Source organism: Carassius gibelio, chromosome A20 (assembly GCF_023724105.1).
Source record: "Carassius gibelio isolate Cgi1373 ecotype wild population from Czech Republic chromosome A20, carGib1.2-hapl.c, whole genome shotgun sequence".
NCBI classification, from domain to species: Eukaryota; Metazoa; Chordata; class Actinopteri; order Cypriniformes; family Cyprinidae; genus Carassius; species Carassius gibelio.
The window spans coordinates 16,928,788-16,952,104 of record NC_068390.1 but is presented as its reverse complement, the minus strand read 5'-3'; the positions used below and the strand labels follow the sequence as shown (position 1 = coordinate 16,952,104).

Here is a 23,317-nt window from a genome sequence, read left to right as displayed (position 1 = left end):
TGAGAAATGTGTGCCCTGTGCATCTGCAAAGCTCAAACTGGGTCACATAAATCAGTCAGTATACACTCTCATACATCAATTGCAAGAGATGGTTTTCCTTGTAGCTGCCTCTGACCCATCTTCATTCCCATTCTTACATCGGCTGCAGTGGAATAGGGACACTGTTCCTTGATCAATGTTTTTCCTCTCTGGTTTAGAAGGATGAGAATCAGCTTGATAAAGAAAGGTCAGGGTTTAACAGGAGCACCTGTTTCAGTCAGGCTGTCTGAACGGGCTCTTACTGTCTGAAAACATTGAAGCATTGATTTTGAAATACTGCGATTTTTCTTCAACTCTGCCTACGCCTAAATGCTACGCAGAGAGAGGAGATTCTGCTATTCTTCAGCTTTACTATATCAGATGACAGGGGTTATGTGGATCCTCCCCTGAAAAAGTCTGTCATCACCACTTCGGCTGGGTGTGCCCCATATGGTGGGTGTTTGTGGACTTGGATTAAATCAAGCCTGTGGCTAGAAATGAAGCAGCACTGCAATGCTTATAAAAAGATGTTCATACACCAAAACATTACACAAATCAACTCATCACACCATAAAATGGGCTTCAGACATTGCAACAGTGCCTTAAAGGAATACAGGTTTAATAAAAGTTAAGCTTAATCAACAGCTTTTGTGGCATAATACCAGAAAAAAAAATCATTTTGACTTGTTCCTCTTTTTAAAATCAAAAATCAGGGTTACACTGAAGCACTTATAATGGCGCTAAACGGGACCAATCCATTAAACTTAAAATACTCACTTTTTCCATAGTACCAATGTTAAGATTTAAACAATTATCTCCATTAACATGATTTTAGCAGAGAACAGCAGGATCACTTACTAAACTTTTCCATGTTCTAATTTGACAACTGTACTGTACTTCAAAACCACTGTAAAGTTCAAAAGTTACCCAAAATTTGTCATTTTAAAAATGCATTTTTCCCCTTGTAATAGCAAATCTGAATGTTCAGCATCCATTACAGTCTTCAGTGTCACATGATCCTTCAGAAATCATTCAAATATCCTGATCTGCTGCTCAAGAATAATTTCTTATTATTATCAACGTTGAAAACAAGTTGAGCTGCGTAATATTTTTTTGGAAGCCATAATTTCAAACAGAAATCTATGAAACATTATTGTGATTTGATTCATTTAATTTTCTTTTACAAAAAAAAAAAAAAGAGAAATAACAGGAAATGAGTCAAAATTACTTTTTTGCAGTGATTCACATTACATAGACAACAAATGCTGTCAATTAGACTAAATTTTTATTGAACCCAGAATATTCCTTGAACCAAGCTGGCACAAGCTCTTACATTACTTTACTCTTCCAAATCACATAGCTGCATATCCATGAGCCAATAACAGCAAACAGATACTGTAGAATGTATTCCCAGTGTTCTACATGCCATTTTCCTTCTGTTGTATTTGGAGAGGGCCAGTTACATCCCATTTGATTTCAACATAAACATGCACCCAAATTCTACTGCCACAGTGAAAGCCAATGACATCCAGTTTGCATGGTAGCATGGGTGTAAGGGGCTGTGAGAGAGTACAACACTTCACCAGACCACGGAGCATAAGCAATGTCCATTGAACATCACTGGTATAAATGCTCTCTGTTCCAGGGTGTCTAGTTCTCTCGGAGATTGGGAGACAGTGATGGGGGGCGGGGCGGGGATGGGGGAGGTTACGGGCACCCATTGGCAGTTTCCTGTGAGCGGTGGCACTCTGGCTCGTGTGAAACTAATGAGGGTGGACAGAGCCAAGCCACACCAGGCCAGCTGCATGTCGTCTGGTCCACCCTGTTCTGCTTTTCTACTGGAATTCCACAGAGATTTGAAAATCAGAGCTGGGCGAAGAAGAGAAACAGAGTGAAAACACCATGCAATCAAATTTTAATCTAGGAATGGGCCAGTATGAGATTCTGACAGTATGATAACCTTAAGTAAAAATATCACAGTATCACTGTATTGTAACAGCTCTGAAATGTGTTATTTTTAAATGACTGGGTAAAAGAAATAAAGACTGACATCTTTATTTAACCTAAATATCTAATTACAGTTATTTAATTTTAGATATAATTCACATGCATATTATATAATTTCATATCATTAATATAATAATAATAATCTTACACAATTTGACTTAATAATAACCCAATTGACTTTTTCAGAAGACAGTCAGCTCCCCTCAGAAACACATGATTCCATCGCAACTCAGTTTGTGCAGGTCCAGAACAGAGAGTTTATAATAATGCAAAAAAAAAAAAAAAAAAAAAAAAAAAAACTGCCAGTTGCCGTTCACGTAAAGGCCAAAGTATATTTTGGCCGCGCACCCCGTGGTACTGCGCGTGTGTCATCCGTCCGCGCTCATCTATGTTTGAGTATACTTTTGAAAGCTGTTCGGACGCGGCTGTGTGCGAGACGGAAAGGAACGCTGAATGTTAAGTGTACCCGGGCCTTAAGTTCCAGGGCAGCTCTTCAAGTTCGGCCATCCTACGCACACGTGACTGACCGCTCGCTCGCACCAACAGGAGGAGGAGGGGTCAGTGTTACTCTATGAAAACTATGACAAATATGGCTCAAGCAAAAAGGTTGATCAATGTCATGGATGAGAGTGTAAAGGCAAATGAGTTGAACACCTCAAGGAAAAGATTTTACACAGGAACAGGGAAATGCATTGGAAGTATTATCTGGACTGGACACTTCTAAAATAATTATTGATCAACATACAGTGGAGAGACTATTCTCACATGTTTGTTCTGGCAAGGCTTCTGGACCTGATGGTATTTCTGGATGGCTACTGCAATCGTGTAGTAAAGAACTAGAAAAAGCCTGGTGTCCCATCTACCAGAAGTCTGCAGACACACACCCAGTCCCCCTCTATCTGGAAGAGTTGTTACTATCCCTGTCCCCAAAAAGGCTAGTTGTAAGGAGAATAATGATTATCGTCCAGTGGCATTGATCTCGATAGTGATGAAGTGTTTGGAGAAAATTATGATTGATCATGTAAAAACTGAGGTTAGTAGTGCTTTGGATCCATTTCAATTTGCATATAGAATTAATAGAAGTACTGATGATGCTGCTATAACCATCACACATTTAATAAATAGACATCTAGAGGATACTAGCTCATATGCACGACTTTTGTTTTTAGATTTCAGTTCAGCTCTCAACATGCTGCAGTGCATCTTTTAACTAAGAGGTTGATGGATCTTAAAGTTCACCCTCTTATTATTAAATGGTATAACTCTTTTTAACCAACCGTAGGCAGCAGGTTAGTGTCAATGGAACACTCTCTGAAGTTAGAACTTTGTGTACTGGAGACCCTCAGGGTTCTGTTAGTTCACCGGTGTTGTTCACTCTGTATACGGATGAGTGCAGTGCAGAAGGTGCTACCCCAATAATCTTATTATTCAATTCTCAGATGATACTGCAATTTTAGGATTATTAAAAAAGGATGGTGACCTGTGCGAATATTTTTCAGAGATAAGAAAATTTGTGTGATAACAACCACCAAGCTCTAAACGTAGGTAAGACCAAGGAAATGGTGTTTGATCCTAGAGGAGTGGGTGATCACAGGCCACTGAGTATCCACAAACAAAATGTAGCACAGGTCTCATCATATAAATATCTTGGGGTCTTTTTTGATGATTCACTAACATGGCATATACATGTGGATAATCTCTGTAGTAAGATACAACAAAGATTGCATTTTTTACGTCGTCTGAGAGTTCACAGGGTTGATAAAAACATTATGGTAATTTTTTTACCAGGCAGTAATTCAGAGATACTGTGTATCACAGTATGGTTTGGGATCCTATCTGTGCAATCGAGATCAAAGCTGATACGAATGATACATGAGTATGAGTTGGAACGGTATAATGGAAAATATTAGTGGTTTTGAAACTGTGAAACTTTCAAATCGTGGTATACCTTAAAACCGGTAATAAGTCCATGCCTATTTTAAACCTTCACATCCAACAATATTCATTGAGTGAAACATAAGGAGACAGCATGCCACCCCAAACTACTTCTTTTGATGATAAGGCGACGTGACATTTCATCAGGAGACACGCTGCCTTGAGAGACAAGGCTCGCCCTTTTCCGGAGTGAGCTTGAGGAATGCTTCACACAACACTTGACCCACAACCCACCCTCAAAATGGGAGATTCAGCAAATATAATTTCATAAAACATCTAATTAGGTCCTAAAAGGTCAGACCAGCACAAGACAATGAGATGTCTTCCAAGGAGACTGGCCATGTTCTAGTAGCCTTTATGTATGCCAGGACGGTCTGCTTTGTTGCTAAGGGGGGAAAAAGTTCCAGGTCACTTCAGTGTTTTCGGATTCAAGATGTTCCTCTTTTTAATAAATTCCCAATTTAAATAACCAGAGTTATGAGAAATGTCTTAGGCATGAATTTCAAAGTAATTAATATGGATTTATCTTGACTGATGATGATGTTCATTATGCTTGGGTCACAGCAGTCAGGGAGAGAATTGACAAACACATAAGCCATTGCTTTTCCCTGTCATCGGTCTTTGCATTTATTCATTCACTGCAGTGCTGCAGTTTGTTTTTTTGGTCAGTCCTTGATAGATGATGATGACTACATGTAACTGGGTGAATCTCCAAGTCACATTTTACCCCCAAAATCGAAAGACAACGATAAAGAATAAATAAATCTAAAGATACAATAAATATTTTAATTTGTAAAATAAAACCTACCATTAGGACTATTATGGATTTTCAGGATGATTCAAATTATTTTACCCCAGCTTCTCATTATTGTAAGTGTAAAGTCAATTATTATATAAATTCGTTATCTGTGATACTGCTTCTTAAACTGCAAAAGTTTATTTAAAAGTATTAGTACAGTAAAAAAATAAAAATAAAAGAAGAGGGAATCAAAAATAATGAGAAAACAATACCATATACATTGCTGTAGTGAGAATGGGAGTCAATTGGAATTGGGTGGGTTTTATAGTCTAGAAAATAATGAAGAGTAATAATAGCAAAATACCAGATTACATTTTCTTTTTGCAAAGAAAGGCTTCAGTTTTTTTTTTTTTTTTTGGTGTTTGGTGAAACTTGATCTGGGCATTACTTGGTAGTTTCAGGTTTAATGGACATAAAATATTTAGAATCCTTGGTCTTAAAATAATTACTGTCTGCATGACAAAGAGTCTTTTCTCAATAGTATCATTATAAGGACAGTTCCAATGACGCGAGAACAGTTTACTAGCTTACTCTTAGTATCACACACATGGCAGAAGGACAATTATACATGTTTTTTCTTTCATTGGCAAAAATGCCTGCTTCCTGTTTGTGTTCATTATTCCATTCATTTAAGTATCTTTATCTGTGCCTTTCCTCTGCAAAAGGGAAATGCCACGCTTTCATTTCTCTAAACTCATATGACAGTATCACACTCAAATTGTCTTTACTGTAAATAAAAACGAAAAAAGCACTTGGGCTGGAAATATCGTCATGCTCATTTCGGTGTTCTAAGCCAATTGAAAACAAATAAAAACTAGACAGCTTTTGATTGAATTTTGAAAGTTATAGTAAGAAAAAACTTACTATAACTATAAAAAAAATAAAAAAATGTAAAAAAAAAATAAGTTATAGATGCATCAATATAAAATAAAATATCTCGCTTGGCATTCAACTTTGAGCTTTAGAATTTTACAGCAATTATTTATACTCTAACAACAACATTACACACTAAGCAAAGTTTAAAAAATGGGATCACGAAGAACGGGACCTTTAATGTTTAATGTTTAATGTTTTTTATTCTTAAGAAGTATTCTAATTAGTGGAGATAGTGAATTGGTGGGTTTTTGTTAAATGTGAGCCAAATCATCACAATTAAAAGAACCAAAGACTTAAACTACTTCAGTCTGTGTGCATTGAATTTAATACCCAAGTTTCACAGTTTGAGTTGAATTACTGAAATAAATTAACTTTTTCATGACATTCTAATTTATTCAGAAGCACCTGTATGTCTAGACATTTTGTCACACCTTAACTTAGTGATTATTTTGACTTATGACTGTTCTAGAGATGTTACAACTTTTTGATAAAGCTCTAGGTTAATTGGATTTCTTTCGGAAATATGTTTCAAATTCACACTGAATGCCTTTATGACTGTAAAGCATGTCTGTGTGTGTCAAAATCGTGACCTAAAATCTAAATAGCAAAATTGATCAAAATAATTGAAAGTTTTTTTTTTTTGTCCATATCGCACAGCCCTAATAAATACCACACTACACAACCTCACTGACTAAAGAATTACAGCTAAAACTAAAAAACCACCCCTTGCATTTTCTGCTGAAATACCATTGTCAATACGAATTAGTCTAACTATCTGTTGTGTTACATAGTGCAAAACCTTAGTGGGTCACATAATTAAATTTTCATTGTATCTAAATATTTTCAATGATTTAAACCACTGGAAAATAATAAATTATAAAGAAAAAGAAGAAATCTGAAAAACTGTGCAATTTGGTCCCCTTCCTTGGCAAGAGTCCATCACTTTTCAATTTTTAAAAGGGCTTTCTTCAGCTCGCACTCCCAGTAGACTCAGCCTATGACCCTTTCAGTAATGCATGAATGAATGTAGGAGGAGAGAGAGAGAATTGTGTGGAACTTCTGGATCACACAAATGTTTGACTGAGCCATAAGATATGACAGTACAAGATAGCTTGTCTGTGGTTCGAACACTGTTGGTCCTACGCATCAAAATGCAAAAATGTATTCTACCTAAATTGTAAGTCTGTTTAAATGTGTAGTTATCACAGTTTTTGCACAGTTAAGATACAGTGTTCATTTGTCTGTTCAAATACAAATGACACCATGCAAAAATATAATATCTAAAGGATCAAAATGACTGGATGATGTCTAAATAGTTCAGCTTTGCAAAAACCAGGCTTGTAGGATTTCAGTCAGGCTAAAGCATATGCACGACATTTTAAATAGACAAAAGCATTGCTTTGGTCTGAAAGAAAAGTGCATGTAAATGAACTTAATGTTAAACAAAATCGTGGCTGAATGAAGCCTATGTGGGATTCTTTTGCACTTGCTAAATGTAAACCAGATGTGAAACACACGATATGAACTCTATCGAAATCCATTCGTCTCCTTCAACTCACATTTTTCACCAGAACACCAAGACAAAAACAAATGGAAGCAAAGCAACAGAGACAATTAATTGATGCATGGTGTCCTTTCTATGTAATCACCTCTGCTTTCTGCTGCTGTTTCCAAAATCAGCTGGACTAAATTTAGTGATTTGGCCTAGTCCTCCATTGATCTGAACTGCTGACAGCCGAAGCTTGTAAAGTACCACTGATCAAAATAAATAAATAATTACTAGACTATCAGTCTTGGCAAAACACTTCTGTTGTACAAGAGACAAATGCTTATATTAAATCAGACCCTGCAGCACGCTGTTTCTGAAGACGGCTCTACTGTACATAAAAAGTGTATAAATAGTACAGGACTTTGGCTATCCTTAAAAACGACAGAGAATTAGATCAACACGGGACTGACAAGCATGCTAATGTATTTGACATCTGTGTCCACTAAGTCCACAGTTTATGAGCTTGATCCAAAAAGAGGGAAAAATTGGGATGGCAGCTTTTTTGGTCTCTGTGCTACAGAAGCAGAGCAATTAATGGAAAAAAGCTCCAACCACAATGGACAATTAAAAGTGTGTCCAAAATGAGGTTGAAACTGGATCTTCCTCCTCCCTGTGGAGAGACTTTTGTAAGTATTTCTGTGCTGAGCGTGACCTGATATGCCAGTCCAGATACAGGTAGGCATTCACTTTCTAAGGCCAAACGCCTTGACCCAGATGAATCAAAGGAAGCCTTTACTGGGCGAGTCGAGGGTTGTTCATATGATTTTCTTCTTATTAAGATGAGTCACTGTGACCATGATACCTCATTATTGTAAAGCAGATGAGTACTGGGGAGCTCTCTGACAACTAGAGTCAGGAAAATGGGCTAATCACGATGGACTCGATCTCTGTATAGGGCTGGGGACTTCTGTCTGTTCCTGTTCCTGTTGCACCTTTGAACAAATTACTTCACTGTTATAGACCCTGCAGCTACCTCAGAGCTTTGCTTCTCACCTCTTACCTGTCTGTGTGCCAGATACATGCAGGAATAAAACACCTAAACACTTGCACAAACCAGGTAGACTTGGAGTAATAGAAGTCATTGATACAAATCCTCTGTAAAATTAGTGTTTAATCAAAGTGAGTCTAAGTGTGAAGGACATTCATTACTCCTCCTTTCATTGTCTAGTCACCTGTGCAAAGAACAAATGTGATTATGCACTACTGTAAACAAGTAGAATCTGTTCCTCATAATATACTCATTGATCACAGTTCAGACATCAGAAAAGACATAGCCTGCAGTGTGAAGGGTGACCAGTAGGGCTGGGACAACACGTCGAGGTCATCGATGACGTCGACGCAACAAATACACATCAAATCGTCAACCTGGTTTTATTTCTCTAAAAAACGTTTGCAAAACATTTACCTTATCTGCGCTAAATATACGCCATGGCCGGATCAACATTCTGTCCAACGTTATATAACCAATCCAGGGATTTACCTTATTTGATCGGTGAGTGATGTAGCATAGAATGACTGCTGGGCCTGACAGGGCGCGTACGAGAGAGAGCCCCGGCTGTGCGCGCACTCACAGTCTTCAAACAACACGAGCGCTTCTTGCTCTCTCTCTCCCTTGTGCATATTAATCAAAATCATTAAACACGATAGAAAAAGGGCGAAACACCAAAGTTTCACGCGCGCTCGCGCACTCACAGTCTTCAAACTACATGACCGCTGTCTTGCTCTCTCTCTCTCTCCCTCGTGCATATTAACCAAAATCATTAGACACGATAGAAAAAGGACGGAACGCCAAAGTTTCACGTGGAGCATTCAGAGATTTTTTTTTTTCTCCATGACAGGCTGCTGGCTCCCACTGTTTTTTTTTTTGCAAAAGCACTCTCTGTATTAGCCCAAAGCCCTCAAGTTTACATTGGTTACTGTATTCTTTCAATTGCTCTAAACAAGTATTTTGGGTGACCTTTTTTATTGAATGCTAGACATCAAATTGTTGTTATTTTCATCTGAAAGAATAACTTTTTTTCAGTAAGCTGGGCCCTATATGTTCAGTAAGCTATGTGTTTTCAAGGCTTCAAGGTTTTATTCAATGCTATCTCTATTCAAGTGCAAAGTAATGCATTCTTAGTCAGTCTTTTATTTTGTAATTTTTAGAGCAATAAACATATATTGCAATGTTAAGGAATTCATGTTTTTTTCATTCAGAGTTGTAAATCAACATGTATAAATTGTTAGTAGTCAATTAATGGGGAGATAATCGAAATTGAATCGGTCCGAAAAAATTAATTGTTAGATTAAATCGATGCATCGAAAAAATATTCGCTAGATTAATCGTTTAAAAATAATCGTTTATCCCAGCCCTAGTGACCAGGATCCCCAGAGTGTCTCAGGGCCCAAGTGTATTTGACAGGGTGAAGCCTGATGCAGGGCAGACTGCTAATGCATTATCAAAAACCTTATATGGGTTGCTGAGAGCCTTAATGCCTTTAGAAAGCCAGTCAGTCAAAAAATACTGAAACCCCTGCTAAGACTATAGCCTAGAATTAGCTATGCATTTTAGATGGTCATGTGTATAGAACACTTAGAAAAGCTACTGAATGTGTGTGCAAACCATTTCAAGCTAACAAAACAAGCAATTGGCTATTTAAGAAACAACAACTGAGCTTTAGCGATTTGCAAATCATCATATTATCGAAATCAACTTGAGTCTGCAAATTGACTGAATGACTACGCAACTAATCAGTTAAAAAGGAAGCCCTGTATCATTAGGCTGATTTTGGGCTAACTAAAAATTGATTGGATGGGTTTCTTATGGGGGCATTTATACAAAGTGCAAAGGTGTGCAAAAAACAAAGTAAGATACAATGCAATGGCCAAAGAGCCCCTTCTATTAGTGTTTTGCAGCTAAAATTTAAAAAAAAAAATATATATATGTGTGTGTGTGTGTGTGTGTAAAAAATACAATATACAATTATATATAAATATATCACATTATAAAAACTTTCATCTTAATAACATCATCATTAAGAGTAAAAAAAATAATCTGAGAAAATGCAAATAACCCCGTCTGTGCCATAGAAAGAGGGAAAAAACTAAATACCCTGACCGCAACTCTCCAAACAGGGCATTCCAGCAGTGAGTTGTGGTTTGTGAACACACACTCCACCAAACCACTTTTGCCTATTTCATGCCATTAAAATGAATGAATAAAAGCCTGCAAGATCTGAGGTCTCCTACAAGAGTGATGTCAAGCCACAGAGCTATTGCTGAATGAGAGTTAAACTTCAAGAGACTTTAGATTGCAACACAATACTGCTGAATGATTGATACAACGCTTCGGCCTGTGAGGGATGCTCAATAATAGGCAAAAAAGAAAAACCAAGATGAATTTATTTTTATGGGGGGGGGGGGGTAAATTGGGGGGGGGGGTAAATTGTTCAGCTATGCTCTCTTTTTTGTGTTTGATTCAATGTGGGAGCAAGGATGTATGGGATCAGAATCCCGCCAAATGTACTGCAGTCACAGATCTAAAAACAATAAGCATAAATACAATATTTTATAACACGTTTAAAATAAACAAAAACAAAAGCATTTTTTTTTTACATAAACAGCGCAGTCATGGATCGAAAAATAATAAGCGTGAATAAAAATGTAAACATTTAAAATTATATTGCACAAAACTGAAAAATGAACTCAAAATGTTCCAAATCGTAAACAAAATTTTTGTGGTCCTTTCCCCATTGCTCTTGTTTCCACGTTCTGCGCTTGCGTTTCTAAATGTTGCAGTTAGAGTTTCATGTTAATCAGGGTGGGCTTCAGCATCACCATTGGCCCACAAGTTCTAGATTGACAGCTGCTCCTCTAGCCAATCAGTCCAAAGGGGAGTTGACGTCACTCCAATTAGACTCGTGGCTGCTGTGGCAGGTGTGTGAAGATGGATAACCTGCGTCAGCAGGCCAATCACAGACGATCTCAGGTCTCACGTGACAGAAACATTCCCTTTGTGTTTTGATATTTTCTGCATGCTCTATCATGTAGTCCGAGTAGGCCGATATCTAGCCTGTTAACATGTGTCTTGTTAGTTTGGTTTAGTGAGCAATACTTTATATTAGTAAATCTCCATCACCTGCGCACTTTTACATGGAGCAGCATTAGGCACATTTGACTTGAAGCAGCGCTGCACAGAATGATCACTGTATGACATCAAATACCGCGTGAGCGATTCTAATGCATTGGATCCGCGTGCTCTCTTATCACTCACGCTATACTTTGATGCTCCATGTGAAAGCTTGCAGGTGATGGAGGTTTACCGCTGATTACAGAACCGGCTTTACTGACAAGATAAATTAAATATTGCGTGTGAATTATCATGCAGTCCTACTGCCTAATATAAAGTATTGCTCACTAAACCAAACTAACAAGACACATGTTAACAGGCTAGATATTGGCCTACTCGGACTACTATGCTGCAACATTTTTTTTTTTTTGTGAAATAGCAGATCCTGAAAATGACATTTCTATGAAAAAAAAAAGAGTTGAAACAGCATTAAAGCTCACTTTCCGCATTTGAAATAAATCCACTGCTGCAGTCTTGGTCTTGAACAGCACTGGGTTTCATTAGTGCATGATTATGAGGGCTCGACAAAGGAAGTGAGCACTTAATACCCATGTGTGTACGCGTGTGTCAAAGAGAGTGTGCAACCCCACAGCCCCCCCCCCCCCCCACCCCCCCAAAAAAGGGGAAGATTAAAAGCATCCTATTGGACAAGGTGAAATATTGGGACCTGAGTCAGCCTGTCATTTTAAGAAAAAGGGGAAAAAGACAACGAAGGGGAGTGGAAAATGAAAACATGTCCCACTTTCCTTTACCCATCCAATTTCTCTCTCCAGTGACAGCAGCCAGAGGTCAAGCCACTGTGCTTGTAGAACAACCAGGACCTTCAAAAACTGCACACTAAAAAAAATATATATTTCTATATCTATCCATGTGTATGTGTATTCTGGCTTAATGTTGCAAAAAATAGCAAACATTATAGCAATTATGTCAGCACAGTCCAAATGTATAAGATTTGCAGTCCTTATAATGCAAATGTATGGGAAACACATCCCACAGTACAACCACCTGAGCCAAAGTTCAGTCTACTCATCACCATGACTTTCACTGCGTTTGTAGAAGGCACTGCAGCCAGACCGATATACACAACACAGACTGGAAGTTAACTTAGGTCCAGACGCGTGCGCCCGATGAAACCGTCTATTAATTGATATGGACTACTTTTGTGCTATTTAGAATGTATTAGCTGTTGTCACTGATTTGCATGAATATTCTTCAAAATATTTCATTACAGGTTTAGGAATGAAATGAGGGTGAGTAAATGATGACAGAACTCACATTTTCAGGTCAACTATCCCTTTAACACAGAACTGCAGCACCATCAAACATAAATCTCACGTAACGGTTTGCACCGGCACATATTGCAGCAAAATAACAGAGGAAACGATGGCCTACATGACAGGAAGATAAAAAAGGGGGGAAACCCCAACACCTCAACCTCAGTCACAACATGTCTACAACATACTGTAGGAGCCAAACCACACTGCTCTCTTCACTCGAATGTTTCGTGAATAACCCACCTTGATGAACAACAATGGTGCTTATTGAGCTATATTAAAGATGACACTCTCTCGACAGAGCAGCAGCAGATAAACCAACAAAGAATTGTTTTGGTTTCATTAAAACATTTACCTTTGGCTCTCATAGGTAGCCGCTAGGCTAGCAGTAAATCACACCATCTCTAGTCTTGCTTGGGGGACATCTGATAAAACAAGGCACTCGAAATTCCTGAATATTTCCTACAACACCAATTGATTATCACTGTGACCATCTCCATTATCACAAAGAAATCAGTTTGGGTTGCAAAACAATTCTCCATCAGCACATTATTATTAGTTATCTCACAACACATTTTAAGGCTCCTGGGAACACTGTTCTGTGTGGGAAACTGAGAGATACTGTGGAGGTGAATGAACTCAAGGGGGGCAAACAGGATGGGACTTGATGTAAACCAATTTGGTCATCAGTTAAGACTTTGCCTTTAATAAGACCCTGATGACTTCCAGAATTCCTGAGGAAATAAACAGTCAAGACAAAGACAGGGGAATACGTTCCTGTCCAGTAATTGTCCTAAACAATGCCCTGTGTAATTGCAGAGGTCCAAAATAAGGTACAGTGCACAAGCCTCTTTATACAAATAAAGGCAGGTCAACGAAGGAGGACCTGTTAGAAGAAGCAAAATAGCTCTCTTTTGGGGACTATAGTGGTTTTTTACAAGCACAAACATCTCTAACATGCCAAGTATGCTTTTGAAACTTAGAAGTATCTATACAAGTTATACTGGGCAACTGGAAGTGTATGTCTTAAATCAAGTCAGTATCATATTTAAAACTGACTGTAATATGCTGGTGGCTACTGAACGCTCAAATTGAATATGCATCCTTATTTCTAAAATGTTCCTCTATTAAATTACGTGTCCGCATACATGAAAGGCATTGCATCTGTAATAACTGCACACTACGCATACTCAGCTAGCCTAGCTTTATGTGCATTTAGCATTCAGGTGGCTCTTTACAGCTCCTTTGGGTGTAAAAGTTATCAAAATGCGGCATATCTAGTTGATTTAACCTATTTATGCAATAAACTAAAGAACTTAGGTGATGTTAATGTTTTTGGTTTAGCATCTAAGCTAACCATAACAACTAAAAGCTTTGCTTACTAGGTCTACGTGGAAGAGTGAAATATGTTACTATTTGAAGTTTATCCGGTTATAATAACCAACATTATGGATAAATAGTCGCGGGCTGTTGTGGTTTTAATACACAAGCCACAACTGTAAATGTAGCTAATTCAGCAGCTCGCCATGGCAGATTAGCAAGCAAAGCAAAAAAAAAAAAAAAAAAAAGGGAGAAAAATGCCTTCAATCCTACCTGAGTCAAGTTTACTGCTCCTCTCTTCTCTTCTTGCTCATAAAACGAGCCTAAATCCAAGTCAATGACTCCTGATATTTGTTTAGCCGAGGAAATTCTTTCGCACTTTTCTTTCGTAGAGTGTAATTGAGAAAAAAAAGCCTCTGCTCGTCCCACACACACATACACACACAGAGAGAGACATACAAACACATATGTTAAGCGCTAGCAGGCTGCTAGTACTTTTTCGTTACACCATCCGTCCTACATTACTCTACTCGGCTCGTTCAAAAACAAAACAGCTCAAATAGAGTCTGTGCTCTTCGCTTTCAGTTTGCTATTAGCAAGTATTACATGTAGTGCTGTATCCTCCTCTTATTCAGTAAAACAATGAGGGGAGGGCTGTCAAGTATTCGGTTAGCAATGTCGCTACGCCATCTATCTGTTTGAGCTCAGATGAGGCATAGAGCAAAAAGGTCCAATCAGCATTCCCCTCTCTCTCTCTCTCTCTCTCTCTCTCTCTCTCTCTCTCTCTCTCTCTCTCTCTCTCTCTCTCTCTCTCTATCTCTCTCTCTCTCTCTCTCTCTCTCTCTCTCTCTCTCTCTCTCTCTCTCTCTCTCTCTCTCTCTCTCTCTCTCTCTCTCTCTACAACTATTTGAAAATCTGGACTCCGAGGGTGCAAAAAATCTAAATACTGAGAAAATGGCCTTTATAGTTGTCCAATGAAGTTCTTATCAATGTATATTACTAATGAAAAAATAGGTTTTTCTGTATTTATTGTAGGAAATTTATAAAATTTATTCATGGAAGATGATATTTATTCAATATCCTAAAGATTTTTGGCATAAAAGAAAAATTGCTAATTTTGTTTACCCATACAATGTATTTTTGGCTATTGCTACAAATACACACACACACACACACACACACATATACACATACATATAATTATATATATATATACATATAATTATTTTATTTTTTTTATTAAACCACCTAACAGCTTTAATAATATTATATGATATTAAAGTTCTATAATATTCTTATATAATTCTTATGTTTTTATAATATAATATAATATAATATAATATAATATAATATAATATAATATAATATAATATAATATAATATAATATAATTGTTTCTTTCTTTAGTCATCAGGCTTTTCCAATAGGAGGGCGACAATGACACATTATTGAACTGTTGTCCAGGTGGCTTCAAATGGATGGCCGGAAATTTCTCGTAAATTTATATGACGTCATTAATAATCAATGCATATCTGGATAAAGTTGGTTTAAAAAAAAAAAAAAAGAAAAAAGAAAAGATTAATAAAATGACTGAATTTAATTTCAGTAACTTCATACACATCACTCACTATCACAAACAAAGGCACAAAAAATCTTGCTTTCAGGAATGTTTTGTCCTACTTTTAAATATAGGTTTGAAAAAAATATCCTCAGGTAAAATATCTCCTTTCCACTGAAGATATCAAAATAGCACAATAACAGTACACACAAAAAGTTGATCACACCCAGTACAGAAACCAAAGAATGAGTAGGGTGTATCCAATGTGGAAGTTTTGAATGGCAACATGAAAAACCAGCCTCTATAATGTGATCATCAACATGAATGAAGTGCAAACCACAGGCTGTACTGACAGCTGACCGAACACACGGCCAGCTGCACTTTCATCTCCCTTTAATCTGCTCCTCTAATCAGATCTCTTGTAATCTCTACCTCTTTGTACTGGACACAGCCCTGAAAGCACATGAAGCAGAGAACCAGGTGTTTCTTGGCTCATGTGCATTCAAACAGCATCTGCAAATAAGGTGAAAATCACACAAGACATTAATAGCAGAATAAAACACTGTTACGATCTTTGGGACTATTACATAAACCAAAATGAGCTTTGCTTGTCCATCACCTGTAAGGTTAAGAAAGATTAAATAGTTTGTAGATCAGCGGATCGACATGAGTTGATGTAACTTTAAATCTAAAATACACTGAATCAAAGTAATATGATGTTATATTCTGCTGTTTCATTAACATCATCAAAAGGGGCATTGAAGAAAAGTTAATGTACTGGGTGGGTGGGCAAACTGTCTAGGCCCCTCCCAAAGAGTGGGCTGGTTTTGGGAAGTCTATAATATGACAGGAAACATCTATTTTCTCTTCAGCAGTCCTGAGGCAGGAAACCCAGTGAACATCCCCCCTTTCATTCTCCCTTAGCCTCTCTCTCTCAGACACATCCATACTTACTGGTGCTGACCCTACAGCTGGTGGGATGCTGAGCTTTCTGAGGGGAGCTGTGCAGCCGGTGACTTTCAGCAGGGCAAGGGATATTGTCCAGAAACGCAACTCCAGCATCTACAGCAAACCAGCCAAAAACAAGATTGGACCTGGGGTGAGTGATATTATTACAAAATCCAAAAAGGTTGCAAAGATTCATGGGATCAGTAAACATTATACCTAAAGTCAATGGAGATAATGCAATATTGAAGAACATGATCCAAGATCAAAATTACAAGCAACAAAAAAGGTTCACATAATTAGTATATATATATACAAATACACACACACATACATATACTGTATATATTATTGTTTAAATGTAACAGTTAAACTGTTTAAAAGTAAGTTTGGGGGCAGTACTGTTTATAAAGAAATTCATTATTTTATTCAGCAAGGACACATTACATTTTCTACTAAACTTTCTATTTCAAGAACGCTGTTGTTTTGAAATTTCTATTTATCAAAGCTTCAATAAAAATGAGCAGAACAACTGTTTTCAACATGATAATAATGATAACAATGATAAATGTTTCTTTAGTGTATAAGAAAGATTTCTGAAGGATCATGTGACACTGAAGGCTGGAGTAATTGAGCTTTGCCATCACAGAATTAAATAGAATATATATATATATATATATATATATATATATATATATATATATATATATATATATATATATATATATATATATATATATATATATATATACTGTATATATATATATATATAGAGAGAGAGAGAGAGAGAGAGAGAGACTAAGTACTAAGTTAGTTATTTTAAATGTTACAATTATTTCACATATTATTGTTTTTATTTTAATAGCAGTGCAAATTTTGTAAGTATTTAAAGCTGTTTAATTTCATGTGTGTTTCTGCAGCAAAGTTTTTTCATCATGTCTGTGTTTGCCGTTGCCCTCCTGGCCCCTGCCGGGTGGATTCTGCACCACATCCCAGAATATCGTCAGAGAGCAAAACCACCACCATACTGAAGAACGCACACCTTCGTCATGGTCAACTCACCGGGTGTCGTGTACCACTGACAGACCTTGCTGCCTCTAAAGCATTATTCACCCTCAGAGAACAATTTAGATCTTTAAAACACAACACCTTGAACAACATCAAAAGCAATAAAATAATAATAAAATAGATAATAAACTAATACTAATTAAATGAACAATACATTAATAAAATTATCCAATAATAAAATTGTCCAATTGTTTATGGGAGGGAAAAATTTGCCAAATTTGAATCTAATAAGAACTTCAATATCATGGTGTTTAATGCCTTAGGACTGTGGCCCTTATTACATTACTGTATGCTATCTCCTATAATAAAGTTTATTTTTATTCCATCTGTTTTGGCTTATAACTTTGTGCTTCACTGTGCTAATTGTTCTTGCATTGGGGACATTGCTGAGAAGAACACAAATAAATGAGATTTCTTGAGGAAGCAGATATGGAATAAGGAAGCAGACTGACGCAGCTAATTCATAGGTGAAGGTTATTAGAAGGCCATTGGGCCCTGGGATTGTGCATGACCACAAAGAGTCAGAGCCTCAGTTCAACATCTCATCTGAAACTCAGTGCTCTTTTACAGTATCCCATGCAGTGACTATTCTGGGATCACTGGGACTCATACAGATCATAGGGTGAGCGCCCTCTGCTGGGCTAAATAACACCAGCAGCTACCCAGTTTACCCAGGAGTCTCTCCTACAGGTATCGATTCAGCTCTGCTTAGCTTCAGGAGAGCTGCAAGGTGATTGCTGTCAGCTAAATGGCAAGCTACCACCCTCACTGAGTATCTCGAAAAGTCTATACACTTGAGGAAACTAAACAGAACACTGATGTGCTTGATAACATCCAAAATACAAACATGATGCGGTCAATGTCCATATCCTCTTTGGAGTGAAGGAAACCCTATTATGTGACAGTCTAAAGTCATAGCAGTCAAAATATTTAATTTTAATAATAATGCTGTTCACATGTACACTTTGTACTTTTTTTCCAGCAAATGGGTATGAATAAAATGCCCTGTACCTTCTCTCGGTTATACCGACATTTTTTTTGGGATAGTAGCATATGGTAGTTTTTTTTGGGAAAGTAGCATACTGTGCATGGGTTAAGAGATTTAGACAAAAGACACTCAATTAGTCAATTAAATTAGTTGCTAAGTCTGGGGACATTAGGATACATTCATTTTCCAAAGGCTATGGAGAGTGACCCTGGACTCAAGCACTTTAGAATCCCCATTTTTTTTTTTTTTTTCCAGAACAGCAGGAATGTTGAGATCCACAGCCTCATTGTGGAAACATGAATTTATTTCTGTTCTAAGTTTCCTTAAATCTCCATAAAGGAAACAAAATACATTTGTTGTCTTAAGAAATGTATAACAAAATAACCTAAACATCTGGTCCTTTTGCTGTTATATTATAATTTTTCACCATCATTTTGAGATCATTGCCCTGTGCCATAGAACTGGGAATTAACTAAAACTAGTGATGTCACTATGTTTATTAGCATCATGACAGCAGACAGCTGTTTTCATAATATGTATATTTTTTCTGCTAATTATCAACTGAATTCGGGTGCATCAAAACACTATATTGCTGTTTTAATGTTTAAGTTGAAGAAATAATCAAATGCCATCAGTTAAAATACTCTTATATGTCTATTATAGCATTGTCTGATTCATCCGAGTCGGTTCTGAGTCCTTTCTCTTATGAGCGTGCAGCTCTGGAAAGTTTGATTCAGTCCAGGAATGGATTCATGATGAAAGGTCCTCTCTCCCACATGAAGCAATGGAAAGTCTGATTCATTCTTGTGAATCGGTTCATCAAATGGCCCGTTCACTCACAGTGCTTTGAAAAGTCTGGTTCATTTGATGATTCATTTAAATGAATCGATCGACAAAATGATTCACCAATTCGAGCCCCAGTTGTTGTTGTTTTTTTTGGTAGGGTTTACATGTTCAAGTTTGAATCTGTAATACTAATAGTTGTTAAATCAGCAAAAATATGCATTAACCTATAGGCCTAAATTCTATTATTTTATTGCTTAGTAGTAATCATGAAAATATTACTCCCTTCATTTTATCCAATTTGCAATTTTTTGTCAGTATCTTGTAATGCAGCTTTTTCAAAGCAGCTGCTTGACAGTTTAACTACTTAAATTATGATTCTTGTAGCTTTCTGCAAGAATTTAAGTGATTCCCCTGGGTCAAATTCAATAGTGCGTCACTAGTCCCAGTCTCTAGTTATAAGAGATTTTTTATATTATTAGTTTATTTTTATCTTTCTATTTACTATAGTGAAGCTCAAAATGACCCAGCTTTCTGCATGATTTTTAGTGATTCCCCTAGGTCAAATTCAAAAGTGCGTCACTCGTCCAAGTCTCCAGTTATAAGAGATTTTTTATTTTATTTATTTGTATTTTTTATCCAGTATAGTGAAACTCAAAACGACCCCTAATGAAATAGGATAAGCAGACCCCCCAAGTACTGTGAGACCTGCAGCTAATTGAACGCAGTGGTTATTTAGTTAGCCTCTGTTGATTATGGAAAGACAAGCAGAGTTTTATTATCATTGTCAAAAGTAGATTATCCATCATTAACCCATGTGTTTCTTCTTGCTTTTCAGATAGCGTACAATACTAAAAATGATGTATAGCAAGTGATGCCATATATAATTAATTTCAGAAAAAATGAATAATGTGCGCCTGATCTGTATATTGAAAATAAAACAGAATTATGCTTCCTTCTCTTTCTGGCATGCTGTAGCTGATCTCTCAAAGATTAACATGTAAATAGCGGCAATACTGTCTCTAGAGCAAACACTGTTTCCTGATATTCCCACAACTCTCAGCACAGAATGTTCTTTCCCTCCTTCTAAATAAGACTGTGCTGGTGTCTGCTCTGCTTCAGACTAACAGCATATCTGTTTCACATAAAAGAACTATGAGTGAAAGGGCTGGATTTATTTGATATACATTGTACTACATGAAATATGAAAAGGGACAGTGATTAGGGTTAAATGTTACCACAGCGCTTAAAACACACAGTGCCTTAAGTGCAAGGATGAGCAAGATAGAAGATACGTGACCACAGTGTGAATGTGTGTGTACAGTATGTGTGCATGATAAATAAGTGAGCTCTGGGCGAATTGGTCTCAGGGGTGTGTGTGTGTTTGTATCTGTTTGCTGTGAGGATGTACACACAGTGAAGGTGTCATAAGGCTCACGCTTTCCCACACTGTAGGACATTTTTTTCACCCTGGTTTTGTTTATATATTGTTCTTATTGGTAAAAGCAACAATATTTTAAAATGATTAGAAATGTAATAAAGACATAAGATGAAGTATTTCATTATTTAATAATTTTGTATTCCTTCAAAAACTTTGCATGCTTTTGGATCAATGAGAAATACAATAGCTAAGTTAATTGAGAGAAAACAATTTGTATTGAATGAAATATTTGGTAATAATATACATAAGAATTTTTAAGCAAGTTTTTGTAGGCCAGTTATTTTTGAAGAAGAACATCACAAATGTTATAGGTGGAAAAAAAATATATATTACATTTACATTTATTCATGTAGCAGAAGCTTTTATCCAAAGCGACTTAAATGAGGACAGTGGAAGCAATCAAAAACAACAAAAAAAGCAATGATACACAAGTGATATAACAAATCTCAGTTAGTTTAACACAGTACATGTAAGGACTTATAAATATAATAAATAAAAAGAAAACAGATAGAATAGAAAAAAGAATAGAGCAAGCTAGTATTAGAGGTCTTTTTTAAAAAAAAAAAAAAAAAAAAATTAGAATTAGAATAGTGAGTGTTAAAGTTAGAGGGTCAAATAAATATGGAAGAGATGTGTTTTAAGCCGATTCTTGAAGATGGCTAAGGATTCAGCTGCTCGGATTGAGTTGGGGAGGTCATTCCACTAAGGAGAGAACATTTAATTTAAAAGTATATATTAATAGAAGTTTTTATAGCCTATGAGAGCAAAGTATTAGCAACGAGATAACATTAACTAGCATTTTTGGGAAAAATAAAATCCTCTCGAGCTCAAAATGACTGGAACACAACATGAAAACATTACATTAAGTGCGCTGATTTAGTGCTCTCTTGTGGTGTAACCCTGGTAGTGAATGAAACGACACACACAAAAGTTTTAAAGAAAGATTTGATTTGAATTTTGCAGCTACATTTTTTACAGTAAACAATATGAAAATATAAAATATTTAAAAAAGATAATTCAAAGAATGTAAAAAAAAAAAAAAGGTTTCTACATAAGATTATATTTATTCAATGTGTCCAGTCAAGTCAGTATCATGCGACACACACAGCGATACACAGCATATCCCTAAATGAACCATATCCGCATTTAGGGGCTTCCCCAAACAAGTCACTATCACATCCGAGTGGTAGACTGTTGATAGCACAGAGGGCACAGAATAAATAGGATGGTACCCAGTCCAACACCAGACCACAGCGCCATCAGACTGTAGCCCCCCTAAATTTAGCCAGATGAATAATGCACCAAACCGTTTTTACTGTAGGCCTCCACTTTCAAAATAAAACTAAAAATAGTCGCCTAAAAGTTTCATAAATAGACACAAATCTCAGATATGACCAGTACGAAAATAACTGAGCCCAGGGTATTTTTTTAACACAGTCTTCTCTTTTGTATTATTTTTATCTTGTCTTTTTCTGTGCCTTACATACTTTTATTCCTTATAATTTAGTGTCAGCATGAAGACTTAGATGGAGAAAAAAATCATTGCTGAAACGGCATTGCCATTATCACAGCTTCACAAGAGAGATAAATTCTATTATCAGTATTACTATTACTGAACTCATTGCTTGGTTTGCTAAAGGCTTTATATAGCTTTGTTATATGAAAAAGCTGACATAGCCTACTAAATCTGTTCAAAGAGGCTTCAAAATGAAAGATGAAAGATATGTTACACAGTCATCTGTTCCTCATGTTGAAAATATTAAACAGCCTTGGTGGTCAACATAAATCCGCATAAAGACAGCAAAAGGGGCAAAGTATGTTATTTGAAGTATACACAGATCATCTTTAGCCTTTGAAAGAGCACGTGGTGTTACAATGCCCCCAGCAGATGGAGCCTTTGAGCAAAAGACAGCAGTGCCATTTCTCTAACCTGTTCAGTGCTTAACCACAATGTCACTACAGGACAGTGTGTTATTCTGGATCAAGAGCTTTTGTTTGGCAATTACTCTCTGCTTGATGAGAACATCTTTTAAAGAGCACCTTATAATACATTTAGCCAGTGCTGCATTTATGTGACTTGCAGAAAGAAGACCACTGTCCTACTTCTGAGAATTAATTAGATAAAAATAAAAAAGCTAAGATTGTGGCAAAAAAAAAAAAGCAGATGGAAACGTATATTTAAAATTCACTGATATTCAGAGAAACAACATGATTGTGAGTACTTTTGCACAACAGCTGAATAAACCAAAAGTTAAAATCGAGTAATTAATTTAGACACTATATATTACAGGTTACTTTTGTGAATTTTTGCTATATACACCAATGAAAACAAAGTCTAAATCATGTTAAAAACAGCAACAGTATAGTTTTTATATAATTTTTAAAAGAATCAGTTGAATAAAGTATTCAAGGATTCACTTGAATAATTTTTGAAAGAATCAGTTGAGCGAACGATTCAAGGACCCCTCAAAATGAGTCTTGTTCATAAATGAACTCCTTATTTCAGGAGGCAGCATTTGTAATGGTGTTTTTTTGAGTGCACTCATTTAATCCCATTATGTATCTCAATAATTAGTATACACTGTACTGTTTTTAGTGAAGTAATGTATATGGAATAGTGAGTGTAGGTTACGATTTTGGATACAG

General features: G+C 36.5%; 1 protein-coding gene across 3 annotated transcripts in view; it reads right to left on the bottom strand.

Annotated features, from left to right (window-relative positions):
* Positions 1 to 14,584, bottom strand: part of LOC127938262 (BTB/POZ domain-containing protein 7) — a 49,117-nt gene extending 34,533 nt beyond the window's left edge. For 2 of the 3 annotated variants that reach the window (XM_052534717.1, XM_052534718.1), the window contains exon 1: positions 14,163 to 14,582. The gene's annotated coding sequence lies outside the window, so the exon portion shown is untranslated. Of the gene's footprint in view, positions 1 to 14,162 lie in introns of all 3 variants that reach the window. The other variant, XM_052534719.1, reaches the window with a different exon arrangement.
* Positions 14,585 to 23,317: the final 8,733 nt, after the last annotated feature.